Source organism: Heptranchias perlo, chromosome 8, assembly GCF_035084215.1.
Source record: "Heptranchias perlo isolate sHepPer1 chromosome 8, sHepPer1.hap1, whole genome shotgun sequence".
Lineage (NCBI taxonomy): Eukaryota > Metazoa > Chordata > Chondrichthyes > Hexanchiformes > Hexanchidae > Heptranchias > Heptranchias perlo.
The window spans coordinates 50,423,456-50,447,164 of NC_090332.1; the positions used below are offsets into that span (position 1 = coordinate 50,423,456).

The 23,709-nt window shown below is 42.2% G+C and overlaps 1 protein-coding gene across 2 annotated transcripts in view; it reads left to right on the plus strand.

The window, feature by feature from the left end:
- The window catches only part of tiam2a (TIAM Rac1 associated GEF 2a), a 400,823-nt gene that overhangs the window by 87,830 nt on the left and 289,284 nt on the right, over window positions 1-23,709 (plus strand). For both annotated transcript variants that reach the window (XM_067989096.1, XM_067989097.1), the window contains one exon: window positions 1,415-1,470. The gene's annotated coding sequence lies outside the window, so the exon portion shown is untranslated. The remainder of the gene's footprint in view (window positions 1-1,414; window positions 1,471-23,709) is intronic.

The window sequence follows — 23,709 nt, forward strand, 5'->3', positions numbered from 1 at the left end:
AATTACTTCTAAAAGGGAAGTGGACACATATTTTAAAAAGGAAAAATATAAAAAGAAACAGGGAATGGTGCTAACAGCCCTGAAGACTCTGACTCTTGATGGGTCATGGCTGTGTGGTAGCCTTGGGGAGAGGTGAGTGGGGCAGCCATTTCTGCTCATGGCCTCTCCTGACATGCAGACATGCAGCTAGGGTTGTTGGGTAGTGATCAGAAGTGGGAACCATGGCTGCTTTTCCCTTCTTTAACATAGTGGTGTCAAGGCCAATTGAAGCACCCCCAACTTGGATTAACTAACTCAGCACAGACTTGTAGTCCCACCATAACAGCATCCAATGGCTTCTTCAATAATTCGTGGCTCCATTCCAACTGTTCACTGTGTAGAACTGACTCGATCCTAAATTTGCCTATTACTATCATGTACTTCTATAAAATATGACCATCTCAAATGCTTTGCTCTAAATCACCTCAGTCTTGTCATTTCAAGGCTCAAATATCCAGGTTTCTCCATACTTTTCTGATAACTCATTGCATTGTTTGAATAAGCACAAAATTCCATGAAGAAACTGACCCTTTTAAACACGACTTCCCAATCTACTAGTCTAGCAGTGTATGCGCAATGGCTGAGCTTATACTAACTGCCATTCTGGGTCATAAATTGTCACTGCTAGTGTGTAAAATGCACATCCAATGTGGGAGTTTGTCAATTGACCTGCCACCACCGATTTTATCCAAATTTTAAATGATGGCTTTTATCTTCCCCTCTTTGCGCCCCCCCCAATAGATATTCTGTCCACCTCTCAGAGTATTGATTTTGTGCTGTGGCATAGCTCCGGGGGCGCCAGAAACCGTCAAGTATTTCTCCCAATTGGCCATTCTTTGTGTGACCCTAGGTGGTGAGAATTGGAAGACTATTTGACATGGGGTGGGTGAGGGAAGGAAAAAGTGGGTAGCACAGTCATATTAAATATGGCCTTTGTTTGATGTCTACTGACCTTAATTTCCCATTTCGGGTTACTTAATAACAATCAGCAGTGGGAACTATGGTCGTAATCCTGTCTCATATCTTACCCTACCCCCTCCCCACAAAAGCAGGGGACAGTGAAGCCATTGTAGTGCTGCCTCCACTATCCTGGCTGAGATTGCCTAACTCAACATAGAAGAATGAATGAATCCAGAACCTTCTTGCCTTCTATAGCTTAGTACTACATCACATGGTGCATTTATGCAGTAAGCTAGCAGAAAATCATTAGTTAATCTTTTAAAGGGAAATCCAAGTGATGGCAATGTGTCCCTTTTAAAGATGTAATGCCCCTCTTTTTTTATGTAAAATCACTCCCAAGATAACCTTTACTGTTTTAGCTTCAGTTCCAGTTAAGTACTTGAGATGTAATTTGATTGTGTGTTTACCTTTTTAGAGCCATCAGTCAATCATGTGGGCGTGAGTAGGACGTCTGGCTCCACTTCCATTAAGGTAATCGTCTCATCAGTGGTGCTGAAAATCTTGCTCATAACTTCTGGAAACCCTTTGATAAAGTAGACGTGTTGTATCATTGAGACCATGAACTTTTGAAGTTGAGGACTACTGACGAATGTTACAGAATTGTAGAAAGACTAAATGTTTCAATATGCTCAGTGCCTTTCTATATGTTGTGTAACACCAGTGCTAAATTGTTAGTTTGTAAATTAACAAATGTGTAACTGATACAAATTGTTTTCTGCAGAAGCAGTTGATTGTCTTGATTTATATTCCCTGCCCTTCTCCCTCCCCAGCTTGTTCTGAATATGTAACTGAAGCTCAGTTTTCTTAAAGGAGTACTCCTGGATAAGTTACTAAGTGGCCCAATCCTTGATTATCCTTCTGCAAAATATAATCATACTGAGTTTGTTTTAAAAAGTTATAAGGTGGCTGGCCTCTGAATTGGGGCCAACATCCTCTTGCTGAGCTTTGGCTTTGAAATGTGTGGCTGTTTCATCACCGTACCAAGACTCCCAGCATCCTCTGCTGCTTGTTGGTTTAAATGGATATTAAGAATCCTTACCATTACTAGGAAGAGGTGATAGACTCCTCCAGTAGCCCAGTAGGTTAATGATCTGCACGGTGTGGTTCAGACCAGAAAGGCTCCAGATTTGATCCTGGATCTTTGAGTTGGCTGCTCTTGGCTGGGACAGCAGGTGAAGGTAATCAATGTGCTTGCAGTATTCTTCAGTTAAAGAGAGTGGAAAAATCAGCCAGATTTACTGTTCTTAAACATTATCCAGCATGTATGTGGACAGTATCAGGCTCTGCTGTGATGGCAAATGGCATATGGCTTCAGTGTCATATGTGAAGAATGGCCACTTGGGTGAGGTACCTAAGGGTGACTGGTGTCTGTGAAACTGTACCCTGGCAAGTGTCACTATTTTCACAAGGAGAGAAGAAAGTAGTTGATTATTCTTATAACTTCAGAAATGTTTTGTCTTAAGATGCAGACATACTTAACGTTTGGCTTATTTGTTGTGGGTACAGTTGGGGGATATTTTGGAAGGGCAGCATTCCTGGATTAAATTCAAAATGCCAGCAATTATGGCTTTGATAGATGTGTACAATGTTTGTGATCAGAAAATCTAATTTATCAGAATAAATTAAAACTAATCAGCTCGTACCTAGATCTAAAAACGGTAATGTGATTTTTGCTGTTACAAAGTAGTGTATAAAGTTTGTCCATGTAGACTGTTCCTTTGCTATTGAAGTATCTTTGGTTTCATCCAATTTTACTTATAGATCCCTCTTTGTACCAAAGCAAAGAATCTAAGCTTACATAACTTGGTGACCTGCAAAAGCAGAAAAATAAATGATACAACATCTGCTGTTGTGGTTCTTTGTAACAAATAGTAATTACATTTATCTGGGTGGGAACTAATCAAACAGTTTATAATCTCTCCCAAAAGGTTAATCTGACAGGAACTGGACCCACACTTTTTTCAGTACCATTTAACTCTAAAGTTAAAGCCATTCTGTAATTAAGAACAGTATGGACTTGTTATGTAGTAGAAGAAACATTTTATTTTCTAAGCTATATTGCTGAGGGAAAGCCAGCTGAAAGCATGTACAGCAGGGGTGGAAAACTTCTTTCACCAATTAGCCTGGGGCAACTTACTTTCCTGCTGTGGCAAACTGGAAAAACAAAAGTATCTTGCAGGCTGTCTACCTGTCTAAAGTTGAAGTACAGTAACTTTTTATGCTGAGTAAAAAGTAGATTTAGAAAGCCATTCTTGCCAACTAGCAGCTAAATGTTACAGTTAATATAGCATTATACTCATCAACAATATATTGAAGTATTTACATGTAGAAAATAATAAATTACAACGGACTGCCAAAGTTCAGTTAAAATAACCGTAATTGGCTTTTATTGGGATTCTTTTTTGTTCTTAATATTGCCCACTTTGTATTTAATTTACTTCATTTGTTCTTATCCTTTTTTTGCTGTTACTGTGAACAATCTCTTTCCCCTCTCCCTGTCTGCCTAAACTTCAGATCTCCACCTTTAGTTAATTCAATCGTCACTGCCATGAGTGTATTTTTAGTCTCTTTGTAGGTGTCTTCCAACTTTTTTCTGGCAGTCCTTGCAGAGTCCAGGTTCTGTTCAATTCCTTTGTGTTTAAACCTGTTGGCTCCCCTAAAGGTTCTGCTGATTTAAGGCAATGAGTAATACCATATAGACCGGAAAGATCCCAGGATACTTGCAGGAGCAGTTGAATTGACCTCAACACCCTAACAGCGTGGAGGTGAAATTGAATGAAGGTGCTCATCTGTTGAAGCTGGATGAGGATACGATCAGGCTCAGTTTTGGTCCTCTGGCCCTGCCCCAGCAGTCAAATAGTCTGCAGACTCTCTCTGCCTGCTTGAAGAATTGTAAACAATTTTACAACACCAAGTTATAGTCCAGCAATTTTATTTTAAATTCACAAGCTTTCGGAGACTTCCTCCTTCCTCAGGTAAATGTTTCAGGAGCTCCTTGAAGCCTACGCATTTATACATATAGAACAATACATGGTGTTTACAGACTGCCCCTGCAACTGCCCGTTGCCAAGGCAATCACCGTGTTCAGACAGAGAGGTGTCACCTGCAGAACCCCCGAATACACATTCAACAAAAAAACAAACAGGGAAAAAACGCGCAACAATCGCCAAACAGGAGGGTTCCCTCCCAGTCGGGGAACACTTCAGCAGTCATGGACATTCATCCACCGACCTTCGGGTAAGCGTACTCCAAGGCGGCCTTCGAGACACACGACAACGCAAAATCGTCGAGCAGAAATTGATAGCCAAGTTCCGCACCCATGAGGACGGCCTCAACCGGGATCTTGGGTTCATGTCACGCTACACGTTACCCCACCAGCGAACAAATGTTATCTGTTTTTAATATAATGGGTCATTTGCTGGCTCTCTCTGCCTTCCGGATGTTTCTGCCTCTCTCTTTTTTTTTCTCTTTTTTTTTCCCTGTTTGTTTTTTTGTTGAATGTGTATTCGGGGGTTCTGCAGGTGATACCTCTCTGTCTGAACACGGTGATTGCCTTGGCAACGGGCAGTTGCAGGGGCAGTCTGTAAACACCATGTATTGTTCTATATGTATAAATGCGTAGGCTTCAAGGAGCTCCTGAAACATTTACCTGAGGAAGGAGGAAATCTCCGAAAGCTTGTGAATTTAAAATAAAATTGCTGGACTATAACTTGGTGTTGTAAAATTGTTTACAATTGTCAACCCCAGTCCATCACCGGCATCTCCACATCATGCTTGAAGAATGGCAACACGGGTGAGTTACTGAGGGAACTGGCACCAGTGGAACCATATCCTAGCAATAACACTGATATTTCTTTCTGTTCAATCAGTACATTCTGCTTTTTGAGTCCCTTGAAGTAAGGCTTTGCATGCTTCCTATTCTAATAGCATTTCCAGTCTAATAATCAGCAGTTATATACTCCATTCAGCCCACAGAAAAAATGACTTCAATAAATTAGCAATGCAAATTATACTCTGTTGAACCTTCAATGTTCTGCATTCGCTGGCTTGCAAAACTCATCTTGAAAATGCTGCCTCACAGGGTATGTAGGGAATTAGATGACATTTCTCAACCTCTTCTGTTCTCCTCTCTCTCCACTCCCTCCATCTCCCCTAACAAAAAAAAAAGTTGGTGTCTTGCTTTCGGAAGTGGATCCTTCTCAATGGTTTTGTAGCTGCCCATTTGCTGGTGCACAATTGTGGTCTCCTTGTCTTGCTCCACCCTCCCTCTGTAAAGTACCCTCTGAAGTACTTTGAGATTAGAAATTCAGCACCTAGTACATATGTAGAGGATAGCAAACTGGCTACAAAACAAGCAAGAGTAGGGGTTAAACGTGGTTACTCAGACTGGTAAAAGATGGGAAGTGGTGTTCCACAAGGATCAATGCTGGGATCACTGTTGTTCACCATTTACATAAATGATTTGGACTCTGGAATCGGAAGTACAATTTCAAAATTTGTAGGCGACACCAAATTGGGGGGTTTAGTTAATACTGAGGAGAATTGCGTCAACATACAGGATGACATTAATAAACTTGCAGAATGGGTGTGTAATTTGTTAATGAATTTCAATATAGACAAGTGTGAGATGGCGCATTTTGGGAGCAAGAATAAGGAGGCCATATACTCCATGGAAAATAAGAGTCTAAATGGGGTAGAGAAGCAGAGGGATCTGGGGGTACAGATACACAAATTACTAAAAGTAGCGACACAGGTTAAAATCAAACAAAGCACTGGCGTTCATTTCTAGAGGGATAAAATTGAAAAGCAGGAAAGATATGTTAAACTTGTATAGAACCTTGGTTAGACCACACTTGGGAGCACTGTCAACAGTTCTGGTCTCCATATTATATAAAGGATATACAGATACTGGAGAAGGTGCAAAAAAGATTTGCTAGGATGATAGGCATAACCTCTTAGTTCTGGTATCAGGAAAGATTGAACAGGCTGGGTCTCTTTTCTCCAGGGAAGATGTTTCCACTTGCGGGGAGACCAGAATTAGGGACCATAAATATAAGGTAGGGAATTCAGGAGAAACTTCTTTACCAAGAGAGTGGTTAGAATGTGGAACTCACCACCACAAGGAATAGCTGAGGCGACTAGCGTAGATGCATTTAAGGGGAAGCTAGATAAACACATGAGGGAGAAAGGAAAACAAGGACGTGTTGATGGGGTTAGATGAAGAAGGGTGGGAGCAGGCTCGTGTAGAGCATAAACATGGATCTGCTGGGCTGAATTTAGTTATGTGGATAGACTGGAGAAGCTGGAGTTGCTTTCCTTGGAACAGAGAAGGTTGAGAGGAGATTTGATAGAGATATGTAAAATCATGAAGGGTCTAGACAGAATAGATAGAGAGAAAATGTCCCCATTGGCGGAAGGGTCATGAACCAGAGGACATAGATTTAAGGTGATTGGCAAAAGAACCTAAGGTGACATGAGGAAAAACTTTTTTACAGAGCGAGCGGTTAGGATCTGGAATGCACTGCCCGGGGTGGGGGGGGAGGCAGATTCAATCATGGCCTTCAAAAGGGAACTGGATAAGTACTTGAAAGAAAAAAAATTGCAGGGCTATGGGGATAGGGTGGAAGGGTGGGACTAGCTGGATTGCTCTTGCATAGAGCCAGCACAGACTCGATGGGCTGAATAGCCTCCTTCTGTGCTGCAACCTTTCTATGATTCTGTGTTTCTGTGCTGTACGTTCTGTGTAATTCTATGTGTATAGTATGTTAATCCAGAATGTGACACTTAGTTACAGATGGAAAACAATCTTTTAGAAGAAAAATGCCAGACATTTAATGGGTTCTTCTGACAATCAGCGGCAATTACATTGAATTGACTACTTGTATAACTTCACTATAAGGAATATTTGACCAGAGGCTTTAAAGAGACAGACCAGGTTATCAGCTACATGTTACAACTGTGCTTCAGATCCTAGACTATCTGAGCAATGCCATGGCAGATCTTCCAGTATTGGCGAAAGAGTCCTAAGATTCTGGTTATTGAACACGTGCACTCTTCTGAGCTTTGTAGCTATGTTACTCTTTTTTAAATTGGAAATCTCATCAGTCCTGTAACACATGAGCTTTTTGGAAAAATTGAATAATGCCAAGGAGATTCAGGGCTGCATCTTAAAGTTTATTCAAGGAACAGATTTAATTTTGGTATTTTCTTGATACTGCATATTACGAGTATAAAGGTATTTGATTTAGTGGTCTACTTCTCACTTCTTAGCATTGGTAAATGTAACCAAACACATGAAAGGATTTATTGAGAAGTGCATTAACCTGGCCCCACAGTATGCTGTGGGTAACATTTTTAGCATTTTTGTGCCTGTGAGCACAAATTACAGACCTAAAACAGCTTGCTAATGATGATGTGGATTTAATCTGGTGCTTTTGGTAAATTGCCAAAGTCTACAAATTTAACAAGTACTGCCAGCTGTACAATACCAGTTTCTAAGAGATGGCTTATGAGAAATCACAAGTTATAGATCCAGAGCTGACCTCGCAATGGTTTCATCATGTAAGTACTTTTCTAGTCACGTTTTATTATAGTCACATTTACCCTATTACGTTTACTTCCCACTCCCATCCATGCTGCTTCAATAGCTGAGTGTAGATGATTGAGGCTGTTTGTTGACTGTTCCACACATATTGAACAGAGGAACTTGTAGCTGAGCAAGGCAGATGATATCTGTGCCTCCTCACTACTGCCCATCAGTATAATGTCCCATCATCATCCTGTTGAAAATTGAAGATTTGAGTATCAAATGAATTTACGATCTTTATATTGTGATGCAACCTTGTTTATCACAGTTGCTTCTAATATTTTCATTTTTGTAAAATTAAATTGAACTAACAGCTACAGTTAAATGGAGTTTGAACTACTGTTTGGTGTGTCCTGATATAGTATTCAGAAACTTGTAACAAAATCTATTCATAGCCTGCAAATTGTATGTATTGCTGTTTTTAAATGCTGTGTGTGATAGTGTATTAAGCCACTAACTTTGTTGTTGGGAATTTTTTCATGTAATATTGTAGCTGTCATTTAAAAAAGAATTCTGTAACATGGGATTTCTTATCCCTAAGCAGCTTAGGCAACATAGGAATTCTGCCATTTTTCTCCCAGGGATTTAGGAATTTGAACATAGAAAGAGTCCTTGTATTGCCATACAGGGGTCAAATAGACCCACACTGACCTTCCTGCATCTGCTTGTAATGGACTCCTCCCACAGAGAAATTCTGTTCCCTGTGTATTTGTTTAGACTTTGAAGAAAGGATTGAGGTGACTGAGAGGAATATAGAAGAGGCACCAACAATCCTAACAAGGATGGACTGTAATTGTGTAACTACACTGTCAAAAGTAGAAATGCTTGGCCCTTTTTAAACGTGGTTTAAAAGGTTAGTTAGTGAACCAAGGAAGTGTAAATAATTTTTTTGACTGTGATTGATTGTAGGAATGTGGAGCTTCTGTACTGGTTTGGAGGTCATCTCTGATCCACAGTGAGCCCTTAGAGTTCCTCTGATGCCCAGGGTGGTGTTACTGAGCCATACAGACTGAAGCTTGGGGTTCAATCTCCTGTGCCGAGTCAGCTAATCTCAGCCCAGACAGCAGTTAAAACCATACAATTAGCCTCAAAGCTCTGGTCTAGGAGGATTTAAAAAAAAGTTAGGTTCCTTAGCCTGATCATCATCCTTGTGAACATCATGAGAGTGAACCCTTGTGAATAAAGAATTGCACCATGCTTAGATACCCCCACCCTGACATAGCTCTTTGTCTAGGCTTGCAGATTAAGAATAGCTACAAAGGATCATTGGGTAATTGGTGCACTTGGAACCATACCCCATATAAGTGCCCTAAAGAGGGGTTAGGGGGGAGCGAGCCATTAATAGATAGGACTTTTATGCTGCATGGTTTCATTAAGAATGCAAGCAGTACAGCCTTAATTAAAAAAAATATAAGAACATGGGACTCTCCTGGGATTTGAAGCCCACTGGCCACCTAATCAAATGGCTGATTTTAATTGTCCACCAGTGCGCTTTAGTTTGTAGGTAGGGATTTTCCAACAATACTCTTTTTCTACAGGTTGAGGTTTTCTTAACTGGTAGCCATCTGTTCCAATCTGTTGTTCATTTAGATCAAATTTTAATGCCCCAGAATCAGGGATACAAGACACTCATTTCAGTCACTGCTGTTCACACCAATAGGTCTGTAGCAACCAACTCGGTGAAAAGGATATCGGTCTCCTTTCTCTGACAGCTGTCGAAGGTTACAAGCCAGGGTTTGGCCTAATCAGTCACTGGGCTGTCCTATTTGAAATTGCAGTTTAAATTTTCCATGGATACTGGAGTGTCAGAAATGTCAAGAGCTTATTGCACCCTGCTCCTGCCACCTCCCTTTCCCCTCCCACCCCCACGACTGTCATGCATTCCATTTCAGCTAGGGTGAAACACCAAGTGGTAACTACAGATAAAAAGAAAAATACCATGAATGCTTGAAATTGAAAATAAATCATAAAATGCTGGAAATGCACAGCAAGTCAATTAGCATCTAAAAGAGAAAAGGTTTACATGAGTGTTCATCAGAATTGTAGTGAATCTATTATAGTTAGGCAAAGAACAATACATTTTTAAATTCTGCATTTTGCACTTGACAGCTCAAGGACTCAAACCATGAAGCAATATAGCAGCTACATCTATGTATAAGAAACCTTTATGTAATTTATAGAACTGACTTAATAATTCTACATTAACTTGCCAGTATTGAGGAAGTGTCAACATTCTAGATATTAAGCCTACACTTTTTTATGCCATGATTTCTGTGTAACTTCTGCCTGAGCTCCTGGGTAGGTCAGATAAATGCTGAATGACTGTCCTGTTATGTACATTTATTTAAAGAAAAACTCAGAAGGTGACTGAACCCCTTCCTCATGAATCATAGATGTGAAAGAAAGGTGTTTTCTTGTGCTTGACCCATATTAAATCATCAAAGGTGGTTGGGAAAATGTTTTGTAGCGTGTGTTTTAGATTCTGCATGAGCTAGCATCTATGGCTGTGGGGCAGTAGATCGATTTTTGAGAACTGGGATGCTGGCAGAACATGAAAGACTAATTGTAAATGATTGACTTGTGTTCTGTCTGAATTGGGAGCAATTTGCTCATTGGCAGAGGTCTTTCCAGTGCTGAATATATAAGAATTATTACTTTTTTGAGGCATGACCATGATTAGCTCTGTTGTGTGTGTATTCATACCAGGAGCCGTTCACTGGCAGAATACAAATCAAATGTTGTCCACAAAACTACTGCAAAGTATTCATCATGTATTAGTTACAATATTTCTAAAGTCACCTTTTAATGTTTTAGGGATGATCGGTTACAGGATCCAGTGATTAAGTATGTCTAGGCACAGGTCAAAGTTTCAGAGCTCTGTTTGAGACAAAAGACAGCAAAGTAGCATGAGAGTCTGACATTCATTTGTGTTTTTTAGTTGTCCTTGCACTTTTTTTTTGCCAGGTTTGTACCAGCACACTGCAATTTGCATGGAGGTGGTCTTTGCATAACGGTCAGACAAATGTAATTATTTCAGGATTTAAAATTGCTCTGGAATTCCTTCGTGAGGTAATTTCCTTCAGTTGAAGCACTTGTGACTTTAGGGGCCTGACGTGGGAGATGCAGATTGCCACTATAAATATACATTCATGAAAGCAGAAAATGGAGACGATGTGCTGTTTTTTAAAAAAAACACTTTAAAAGGTTGCTGTTGTGAGTAGATACTTTTTTCTGGGAACACTTGGACTATTCAAAAGGGCAATTTCATTGCAGAGTATGTTTATAAAAAGTTAAATAAGTACAGTTTCTGTATATAGGTAACATCCAATTTATATTCTGCATGGATGGGTACATTTACCAGAATCTATTGGTAAAGGAATATACAGCATGGTGCATTTTGATTGGTTCGTGTTTGTTTCTTTGTATTCGAGGATAATACCTAATAATTTATTTTCATATTGTCAATGTCTGCAATGACCGTGGGTATTCTGAAGGCTCAGTGATTGTGTTTGCTATGATTCGTTTAATGCTAACCTTTTCAGTATTTCTACCTAGCAGAATTTACATGCTACAAACAAAATATAGCTTTAATAAGGATTTTGTTTCCAAAGGAACCAAGGTAGTTGTTTTAAAATGATTGGAATATATATAGAAATTGCTATTACGAGCTGGAATGAACAAGTTAGCTTTGAACTTCCTGCAAATTTTAAAAGTTTTTAAATAACTTCTTGCGTTCTGCTTCATTGTACTTTTTCTCTTTTGAAAGTCATCTTTTAATTTATGTAAATTCCAATCAGTGTAAATGACATGAATGGTTCTTTACTTCAAACTGATTAGAGCAGTATAGTGCTTACCCCTAGTGATGGGTCGACGGGTATTTAAATTAGCGTTAAGATTTGTGAATGCAGACTACTCACTTTGTTTGCTCTATCCCAGGAAAATGTGTGCCTTTTGCGTTTCTGTTCATTTAAGACAAAGCTTTTGGCTCACTTACTGGCAAGCACCTGCTATTCTCTGCTAATGACTTTTTAATTGGTCATTGACTAATTGTTCACTAAAGTGCTGGGCAGAAGCATGAAATTTGTATTCGTAAAAACCCGTCTTTATTTTTATTCTCTGTTTTTCTCTTCTGAAGGCTTTTTTTGTGATAGGCAGCACAACTGAGCATTTGCATCTCTTGCCTTAATTGTAATTGCTGGATGCAAATGCCAAGCAGCTGTGGGCAATGATTATCTCACAATGATGTGGGTACATTACTTTATCAATAGGTAGGTCAGACCTCAGTTGGAGTGCAGTGCGGGCAGGGGGAGGAGCAGCAGCAGCACCAGCACTAGCACTGTTGGCACCATGTTTAACCGTACAATCATACCAGCATTCTTTCTGCCTTGAGCTGGTCTGGGTAGAAATTTTCCCTTTTGTCAGGAGTACAGGAGAGTATTAATTGCTGTACTGTACCGGTTGCTGCTGTTCAGACACCTGATCAGGCGGCGAGCGTGTAGCTGGGCCTCTTACCAACTGGCTGGACAAATACTTGGCAACACAAAAACACTCCAGGGAGGAGGACTGAGTTCCACCCCACTTTTTCAGTGTAATGGCAGTAAATCGTCGTTGAAAACAAACTGAGCTTGCAATTGTTGGCTTAATGGTGTCTGTTTTGGATTTTGAAGGTAATTAGCTTACTTTCATTTGTATTGCTTTGTAAGGCTTGTGGTGTGTGTAAATATGTATGATTCCAATAAGATCAGCACACCCATGTTCAGTTCTAGGGGTTCTGAACATTTTAGGAATGTATCCTGCGAACACTGAAATTGTGCAGGAAGTCAACTAAATAACATTTGCTAATGCAGTGAAAACAATGGGAGGGTGTAGACTTTTACTTTACCGTGAAAGTAGATTGGGAGTTTTGAATAACTCGTTTATGAAGTGTCTGAGTATTGGATATTTTGTACGTCGAAGCACATATGGGAGATGTCGGTGGCTGTATGTTGTGTGAACGGCTTTTGTTTCAGCAGTTAGTATTCCATTTGAGTTGTCTTTAAAATGATTTGCAAATATTTGAATACTATTTGCTTGTGTTTGGCAGTCACTGTCTCAAAGGGTCAAGTTATCACAGGTTGCGTTTTGTAAAAGTGCACAAGTCATTTTTCTTGTAAGTGAAATACTTCACAGATGGATGATTTTGGCATGTACAAATGTTGTGCTTCCAGCTTAATACTATAGTTACATTATCAAAATGTTCCCACTTACGACGGTTTATGAATATATAGTAATCTGCTGTTTTCATTTTTTGAAAAAAAGGTCTTTGCCCACGCTGTTGTAATTCTTTCTACATTTCACAAAGGAAACGTTAGTTTCATGATGCACTGATTATAATATGTAGTCCAGGTCTGTAGATGTACAGGTAGATTTGAAGACCTTCCCATCCTATTCATTGGGTTTCCGTAATGATTCCCTCTGAAATTGAAATGTCAGCTGATCAGTCCCTAGAGTTTGTGCCATCTTTTGGATACTTCTGTCTTTTTATAAAACAAGTCTTTCTCCTGCCTCTCACTTTTTTATTTAAAAAAAATCTATCTAAATGGGAACTGGGTTACCTTTTAATAAGGAGACAACAAACTGCTTTCAGATTATTGTGTGATATAATCTTGCCATTATAAAGGAGTCATGCCTGTTGGAATATGGGGAGTAATTTTCTGAATATCCCTCAATAGCATGGAATCTTCCCCTTTGTCATTATATAGTGGAAAATTGTAGGTGTGCTGCTGGTGGTTTTCCATCCATTGACTTCAGTGGAAAATTGTGCAGTGTGCCAGTGATTTTCTGATATGCATTGATGATGGGTGTGGTCCCTTGCTGCCAATGTATACTTTAAATTTAGTTCATAATATTGCCTTGTACAAGAATGTTCCAGACTAGGCAGGAGTAATGATTTTTCTGAGCCTTATGATATCCACATATTCTGTCTTTTTCCAAACCCCATTCCTTGACCAAAAGAATATAGTTAAGTCTGCTTCAGAATTCCTGTGTCTCATAAATTTTCCTCACATCTCAATATTATGACCATAATCTATGTTTAACTTTATTTTCTCCTTTTGAGTTGAGTTTGACCGATTGCATAGAAAAAAGCAGTACTCCTGCTCAATTTCATGTGTAAATTGGCCTTGTCACAGCCATTGATGTACTTTAATGAGAAGGAGGCCGTCAACATATTTTTAAAAGTTGTGTCTAATTTCCATTAAAGTTGGTGGATAAACTTGATGCAGTCAGGAGCTTTGGCATCCAAAAAATGTGGCTTCCATTTCTGATATAGGGTAGAAGAATTGAGCATGGAGGTAAATGTATTCCCTTTCTATGATTGCTGGACGTTCACGTTACCTGGGCGTTAAGTGGATCCCAAATCCAGTTAAGATTTCTCCCTAATGCACAGGTCCGAGATGGGCTGGAAATGTGAGTGTATGATGCCAAGTGTGGATGCAATTACACCCAAGGGGAATTGCTGCTTTTTCAAGAAACTGTTACGGTTTTATAAAGCAACTTAAAACCTCTTGAAAGCATCTTTATCTTTGGCTGTTTGCACATTATGAATTGAAATATTATGTTTTCACATCTATAAGAATAATTATATTGAGAATAAATTAAATGATATTTAATAAAACATGAATCATTGAATAATGTGAGACTGCCTAAGACATGAGCCTGAAGAGAGAGGTTGTGTTTTCCATTACTAAGACATTGAAATAAAAGAGATTAAATGTTATACTTGAACAGTTTGTTTTGAAACTTGGTGCATGGACTTTGGTGCAGTTTAGTGCAGTCCCGAGTCTGTTGAGTTACACTTGCCATCTTGCAGCAGTTTCTAAAATAGAATGGCTATAAGATGGAGGAATGTTGGGGGAAAAATTGGTTAAGGGCTGTTTTGGACGTAGGTAGCGTGATGTGCTATTACGTCGTGCCCAATTACCCCTGCGCAGGCAGGATGCAAGATTCGCTGGCCTGAGGACTCTCCTGCAATCAGCGTTCCATTCCAGACCTTGCACGCGGAATCAATGCAATTTGCAATTTGCACTTTCCACCACCAGGGGAAGCTCAATCTCTTAAAGGGAGGACGTTTCTTAGAAATCTCTTATAGGTAGCTCGTACCTCTGCTGAAAATAACAGTCTACTGTCTGAACGGAGATCAGACATCGCACACGTAAAACACAGATGCAGGTCCCGTCCGTATGTTTACACACTGATGAATTATGTTAAACGTTGAATAAAGGTTGTGCACTACCAAATCCCACATCCTCCAATCTGCATGCCAGACCACACCAATCTGCCGATCTGAGTTGGTACCAGGCCTGCAAGAGTGCGTGCACCAAGGTTCTCTGCTGATGCTGAGACACCTTGGTGCAAGAGGTGGACAGAAGGAGGGACATTCTATATCTACGGGGGAGGGGGGTGCAAGAGGCCCTTCAGACATATACCCAAAAGGCAGTGGGAGGCAACGGGGGACAAAGTCAATGCCAGGTGCACAGCATCATGAACATGGATGCAGTGCAGGAAGAAGTTCAATGCTTTGACATGAGTGGTCAAGGTGAGTGAGGTCAACTGTCAAGTGGAGTCTCCTACCAACTGCACCACGCACTACACCCCCCCCCCATCACCCACATACCAACAAATTCTTTCCATCAGTACTCTACTCTTCCAATCGGATGCTTCCTCTCACCCTTACACGTTACCACTGTTGCAAGCCGCCCATTCACAGGCCATACACACTGGCAGCTATTCAACCATGACAGGCGCACATCCCGCTTTCTTGCAGGAGAAGGTGGTGCATATCAGGAGGCCACAAGTGGCAGTGGCATTTAGCACCTCGAGCCTGTTCCGCCATTCAGTGAGATCATGGTGGACCTGTGACCTAACTCCATATATCCATCTTAGCCCCATTTCCCTTAATACCCTTGGTTCACAGAAATCTATCAATCTCAGATTTAACATTCACAAGTGAGCTAGCATCAACTGCCGTCTGCAAAAGAGTGTTCCAAACGTCTCCCACCCTTTGCGTGTAGAAGCATTTCCTAACTTCACTCCTGCATGTTCTGGCTCTAAATGTTAGGCTATGTCCCCTAGTCCTAGTATTCAAGTCTAGGAAACCTCCAAAAACAGTTGTAAATGTCTTGGCAGCCAGAAGGAAGAATGCAGCCACTAACCTGTAAATCCTGCATGATCCCTTTAAATAGCGCTGGTGAGGGGGTCCTCTAGGCACCCTAAGACACAGTCAGATGGTCAGGGTTAAGACTGTACGTTGAATTGAGCGTTAGACACCATTTTTGGACGTATCACTTTAGATCAGCATTGCACACTGAAGCCATCTTTTCCCTTCCTTACATGGTTCCAGCATTTATTATCTGCGCCTGTGCTAACTCCTGTACCAAGACTGCTTCCAGTGCACGTCACGCTGGAAACGTGCGTGCGCATCCAAGACACCATCTTGGATGTCTGAGAGGCCATTTAGTGCCCGTTATGTCTATCATAGCCTTCAAATTGTTTGTGTATCAGGGGTACTGATATGGTTAGGAACAGTGGGTACCAGGATGGTGTTGCGGTTAGAGGGACAAGTCAGCATTTTCCATAATGGGAGAAGGTGGTTGTGGTCTGTTAAATAATGTCCGTATTGCAACAGCAAGAGGACTGACCGAACATCAAAAATAGGCCAAATGGACTTGCCCTCCATTATGAATAAATCATTGAATAGCTTAGATAGGGAGAGAGATTAACCCATTGTAGACAAATGTAGGGAATCTTACAACACCAGGTTATAGTCCAACAGTTTTATTTGAAAATCACAAGCTTTCGGAGGCTTTCTCCTTCGTCAGGTGAGTGTGGGATTCCATGGAAGGTACCGCATATATAGTCAGAGAACAATGCCTGGTGATTACAGATAATCTTTCCAACTGCCTGTTGTCAAGGCAATCAAAGGAGTCGAATAGTGTTCAGACAGAGAGACATTACATACAGGACTACTGAATATACGAACGGTCAGAACCCAAACACAGACAGAGAGAGAGAGAGAAACATCCGAAAGGAAGAGAAAGAGAGAGAATGACCAGTTGTATTAAAAACAGAACTCTTTTTTTCGCTGGTGGGGTTACGTGTAGCGTGACATGAACCCAAGATCCCGGTTGAGGCGTGTCTCTCTCTCTCTCTCTCTCTCTCTCTCTGTCTTTGGGTTCTGACCGTTTTCAAATAAAACTGTTGGACTATAACCTGGTGTTGTAAGATTCCTTAAATTTGTCCACCCCAGTCCATCACCGGCATCGCCACATCATTGTAGACAAACAATTGCTTGAGTTCACACAAGCAATAAAATACTGACAACAGCCCCCTCTCCCCAGTCTCCTCTCAGCACACACTACCCCCCCCCCCCCCCCCCCAAAACTGAGAGGACAGATGGATAATCTGTCTTTAGGCCCCACCAATGCTGCTCTGTAACTAACCATTAGGAGATGAACAAGGGTGGCCCAGTGTGACTTGTCCTCTGATTTTATTTTCTTTCCTTGTGGCGCAATTAGGATCAAGAGTTTGTCATATGGGTAATTCCAGGCTTGTACCTGCAATTCACTTCACCATTTCTTACTGTTTTCTTAAAATTTTTTGGCAATAACTGAAATTGTTGGCTAAGCAGATTAATCAGGTGATTGATCAAGGTGACTTTGATTCTTTGATGGGTTTGTTTTAACTTGGGTACAGAATGTATCAACAAACTTTATAGCAATTAAAGTAATGTCATGGTATTGACATTATTACAGAAAATGTTGTATATAAAAACACAGCAGTGTTACTTTTGAAGCTTCTTGAAACTCTTACTGTGTTACAAATATTTTGACATAACTGTCTCAGAAATGATCCATTGCTAGAAGGAGTCAAGAGTACAAAGGAATTGGGTGGCAGAGTATGTTGGATCACCGTCCTTTCATCTGAGAATCTGAGTTTCTTTCCAGCCCAGAAAGCAAGGATGAAGGTCTCCTTACCTTTATGATGTTCAGGGTTGGTTGTGACATTTTAGCTGGTGACAGTCTTGCCCTAGTTGCTGCAACATGAAGCGATTCTCCATGTTGCTACCAGTAGGAACTAAGTCAACAATCTAGAGGCCATATGGGGGGGAAAAAAAGTAACTAATGTATTGATAACAAGTATGTTTTCTTTAGTTGAGACTGCTTTGTTGACAAGATAATGTGAGATTATTTCGATTGCCTGATCTGCATACAAGATTGAAAACTATTCAAATTTTTCTGTAGGCTTATCAGTTACCTCAGCAATCAAATACTTCTCCCCAGGAAAAAAAAATTCTAATTCAGAAATAGCTTTTTAAAAAAAAAATCCCTAGTTCAAAAATAGCTAAACTTCTATGTTTTGCTTCATTTGTACTGGAGAACTATATAGAGACACAGCTATCATCATTTTGGGGCACTAATTTCTCCTAACATATGTAATTTTATATTATTTTTGTTACAAGTTGGTAGCCTTAAATGCACTGTTTAAAGTGAGACCTGGCTACATAAGTACACCAAAACATTTTATGACCCAAATATTGATGGGCAGATTGAACCGGTTTTATTTTGTTGGCTGTCAGCTGGGCCAGTTCAAGGAGTTTGCAAGAAAGTCTTTGTGCATATGTATAAATATGCCTTCACAGGTGTGACTAATACTGTCTTTTTAATGCATTTTGAAATAGAAGAGGCAGGAATATGCATGCGCCACTTTACAATGACCAGTCCCAGTTGGCAATGGTTTAAACCATTGCCTCCAAGATACATCAGTTTCAGATCTGGAGCACCAAAACATGCTTTTTTTTATTTGTTCATGGGATGTGGGCGTCGCTGGCAAGGCCAGCTGTTATTGCCCATCCCCAATTGCCCTTGAAGGTGGTGGTTAGCTGCCTTCTTCAACTGCAGTTAAGTAGGGAGTTCCAGGATTTTGACCCAGCAAGGATGAAGGAACGGCAATATATTTCCAAGTCGGGATGGTGTGTGACTTGGAGGGGAGCGTGCAGGTGGTGTTGTTCCCATGTTCCTGCTGCCCTTGTCCTTCTAGGTGGTAAAGGTCACGGGTTTGGGAGGTGCTGTCAAAAGAGTCTTGGCGAGTTGCTGCAGTGCACCCTGTGGATGGTACACACTGCAGCCACAGTGCAACGGTGGTGAAGCGAGTGAATGTTAAGGTGGTGGATGGGGTGCCAATCAAGTGGGCTGCATTGTCCTGAATGGTGTCGAGTGTTGTTGGAGCTGCACTCATCCAGCAAGTGGAGAGTATTCCATCACACTCCTGACTTGTGCCTTGTAGATGGTGGAAAGGCTTTGGGGAGTCAGGAGGTGAGTCACTCGCCACAGAATACTCAGCCTCTGATCTGCTCTTGTAGCCACAGTATTTATATGGCTGCTCCAGTTAAGTTTCTGGTCAATGGTGACCTCCAGGATGTTGATGGTGGGGGATTCGGCGATGGTAATGCCGTCAAGGGGAGGCGGTTAGGTTCTCTCTTATTGGAGATGGTCATTGCCTGGCACTTGTCTGGTGCGAATGTTACTTGCCACTTATCAGCCCAAGCCTGGATGTTGTCCAGGTCTTGCTGCATGCGGGCATGGACTGCTTCATTATCCGAGGGGTTGCGAATGGAACTGAACACAGTGCAATCATCAGCGAACATCCTCATTTCTGACCTTGTGATGGAGGGGAGGTCTTTGATGAAGCAGCTGAAGATGGTTGGGCCTAGGACACTGCCCTGAGGAACTGATGCAGCAAAGTCCTGGGGCTGAGATGATTGGCCTCAAAGAACCACCACCATCTTCCATTGTGCTAGGTACGACTCCAGCCACTGGAGAGTTTTCCACCTGATTCCCATTGACTTCAATTTTACTAGGGCTCTTTGGTGCCCCACTTGGTCAAATGCTGCCTTGATGTCAAGGGCAGTCACTCTCACCTTACCTCAAGAATCCAGCTCTATTGTCCATGTTTGGACCAAGGCTGTGATGAGGTCTGAAGCTGAGTGGTCCTGGCGTAACCCAAACTGAGCATCAGTGAGCAGGTTATTGGTGAGTAAGTGTCGCTTGATAGCACTTTCGACGACACCTTCCATCACTTTGCTGATGATTGAGACGAGACTGAGTGTCGTCCTGCTTTTTCTGGACAGGACATACCTGGGCAATTTTCCACATTGTCTGGTAGATGCCAGTGTTGTAGCTGTACTGAAACAGTTTGGCTAGAGGTGCGGCTAGTTCTGGAGCACAAGTCTTCAGCACTACAGCTGGGATGTTGTCGGGGCCCATAGTCTTTCTTGTATCCAGTGCACTCAGCTGTTTCTTCATATCATGTGGAGTGAATCAAATTGGCTGAAGACTGGCTTCTGTGATGGTGGGGATATTGAGAGGAGGCCGAGATGGATCATCTACTCGGCACTTCTGGCTGAAGATGGTTGCAAAAGCTTCAGCCTTGTCTTTTGCACTCACGTGCTGCCATCATTGAGAATGGGGATGTTAGTTGTTTAATTTTCCACCACCATTTCCGACTGGATGTAGCAGGGCTGCAGAGCTTTGATCTGATTCGTTGGTTGTGGAATCGCTTAGCTCTGTTGATAGCATTTTGCTTCTGCTGTTTAACATGCATGTAGTCCTGTGTTGTAGCTTCACCAGGTTGGCACCTCATTTTTAGGTACGCCTGGTGCTGCTCCTGGCATGCTCTTCTACACTCCTCATTGAACCAGGGTTGATCCCCTGCCTTGTTGGTAATGGTAGAGTGAGGAATATGCCGGGCCATGAGGTTACAGATTTTGCTGGAGTACAATTCTGCTGCTGCTTATGGCCCACAGCTTCTCATGGATGCTCAGTTTTGAGCTGCCAGATCTGTTCTGAATCTATCCCATTTGGCACAGTGGTAGTGCCACACCACACATTGGATGGTGTCCTCAGTGTGAAGATGGGACTTCGTCTCCACAAGGACTGTGCGGTGGTCACTCCTACCAATACTATCATGGAGAGATGCATCTGTGACAGGTAGATTGGTGAGGACGAGGTCAAGTAGGTTTCTCCTTTGCGTTGGTTCGCTCACCACCTGCTGCAGGCCCAGTGTCCTTCAGGACTCGGCCAGCTTGGTCAGTAGTGGTGCTACCGAACCACTCTTGGTGATGGAGATTGAAGTCCCCCACCCAGAGTATATTCTGTGCCCTTGCTACCCTCAGTGCTTCCTCCAAGTGGTGCTTAACATGGAGGATGACTGATTCATCAGCTGAGGGAGGGTGGTAGGTGGTAATCAACAGGAGGGTTCCTTGCCCATGTTTGACCTGATTCCATGAGATTTCATGGGGTCCGGAGTCAATGTTGATGAATCCCAGGGCGAGACAGGACATACCCAGAACTAGCTGCGCCTCTAGCCAAGCTGTCCAGTACAGCTACAACACTGGCACCTACCCGACAATGTGGAAAATTGCCCGGGTATGTCCTGTCCACAAAAAGCAGGACAAATCCAATCCGGCCGATTACTGCCCCATCAGTCTACTCTCAATCATCAGCAAAGTGATGGAAGGTGTCGTCGACAGTGCTATCAAGCAGCACTTACTCACCAATAACCTGCTCACCGATTCTCAGTTTGGGTTCCGCCAGGACCACTCGGCTCCAGACCTCATTACAGCCTTGGTCCAAACATGGACAAAAGAGCAGAATTCCAGAGGTGAGGTGAGAGTGACTGCCCTTGACATCAAGGCAGCATTTGACCGAGTGTGGCACCAAGGAGCCCTAGTAAAATTGAAGTCAATGGGAATCGGGGAAAACTCTCCAGTGGCTGGAGTCATACCTGGCACAAAGGAAGATGGTAGTGGTTGTTGGAGGCCAATCATCTCAGCCCCAGGACATTGATGCAGGAGTTCCTCAAGGCAGTGTCCTAGGCCCAACCATCTTCAGCTGCTTCATCAATGACCTTCCCTCCATCATAAGGTCAGAAATGGGGATGTTCGCTGATGATTGCACAGTGTTCAGTTCCATTCGCAACCCCTCAAATAATGAAGCAGTCCGAGCCCGCATGCAGCAAGACCTGGACAACATCCAAGCTTGGGCTGATAAGTGGCAAGTAACATTCGTGCCAGACAAGTGCCAGGCAATGACCATCTCCAACAAGAGAGAGTCTAAGCACCTCCCCTTGACATTCAACGGCATTACCATCGCCGAATCCCCCACCATCAACATCCTGGGGGCCACCATTGACCAGAAACTTAACTGGACCAGCCATATAAATACTGTGGCTACAAGAGCAGGTCAGAGGCTGGGTATTCTGTGGCGAGTGTCTCACCTCCTGACTCCCCAAAGCCTTTCCACCATCTACAAGGCACAAGTCAGGAGTGTGATGGAATACTCTCCACTTGCTTGGATGAGTGCAGCTCCAACAACACTCAAGAAGCTCGACACCATCCAAGATAAAGCAGCCCGCTTGATTGGCACCCCATCCACCACCTTAACATTCACTTGCTTCACCACCGGTGCACTGTGGCTGCAGTGTGTACCATCCACAGGATGCACTGCAGCAACTCGCCAAGGCTTCTACGACAGCACCTCCCAAACCCGCGACCTCTACCACCTAGAAGAACAACAGCAGCAGGCACATGGGAACAACACCACCTGCACGTTCCCCTCCAAGTCACACACCATTCCGACTTGGAAATATATCGCCGTTCCTTCATCGTCGCTGGGTCAAAATCCTGGAACTTCCTTCCTAACAGCACTGTGGGAGAACCGTCACCACACGGACTGCAGCGGTTCAAGAAGGTGGCGACGCCCACATCCCATGAACGAATAAAAAAAAAAATACCCAGGGATGGTAATGGAAGAGTTTGGGACCTTGGGTGAGTGACTTGCTAGGCCATTTCAGAATCAACCACATTGCTGTGGGTTTGGAGTGACATATGGGCCAGACCGGGTAAGGTTTCCTTCCCTAAAGGGAATTAGTGAACCAGATGGGTTTTTACGACAATCCGGTCGTTTCATGGCCACCGATACTAGTTTTTTTTGATTCCCGATTTTTGTTTTACTCAACGTGGGATTTGAACTCATGTCTCTGGATCACTAGTCCAGTAATATAACCACTATGCTACCATATCCTCTGCTACAATTAAGGCTACTTCCCAATAGGAACATAGGAACAGGAGTAGGCCATTCAGCCCCTCGTGCCTGCTCCGCCATTTGATAAGATCATGGCTGATCTGTGATCTCGCTCATATCCCTTGGCCCATATCCCTTAATACCTTTAAATATTCTCTATTTGGAGCTCACCACAGCAATCAACTTCCACAGACAAGCTTGTGTTTGCTGTGTACTGAAAACAGAAAAATAACATGTTAACAAGCCATAATTCAGGCTAAATCGCTAACTTAAAATTATTGTATGGTGTATATATTTTAGAGAAACAAGAATAAATTAGCTGATAAGATCACAACACAATACTTTTCACTGGTATATTAATTTGTTCTGAGTCCAACATAGCCAATCCATTTAAAGTCCTTTTATCCAAATTCTTTGAGATTATATGCCACGTGTGGACGCTAGGCACCATTGGAGCTCTGGCTCACCTCAGTGATGTGGAGCCAAATAAATGAATCACATGAACTCCCATACTAATCAAAAATGTTGATACTTGTTTTTGTTAGGAGCTCTGTGAATATTCACTACCAAAGATGAAATAAAACACCTTGACTATGGTACAAGCCTGATTAAGTACCATACCCCTTTCAGGTTTCCAAACCCAATTAATGCCTTGATGAGGCATAATTAGATTAGACCTGGCAGAAGCTAGACAATTTACGTTTGAAAGCTCTGTGGCTCTGTTCAGCAAACATTCACGGTCGCGTCTATTGCCACCACTATGGTGGCAGTAACAAATTCTGCTATTGCCATCGACAGGATGTGCAAGGACAGTACTCACCCAACCCTTGTCTGGAATGTGTAATTTGATCCAGTCTGCTGCAGTATGATTCAAGTTCTCTTGAATGTGTAATTTGATCCAGTCATTGTCAGGCAGGTTACAGAGTTCAGGGAACGCGCAGCGCCGACGCTGCCGGGTTCAGGGAACGCGCAGCGCCGACGCTGCCGGGTTCAGGGAACGCGCAG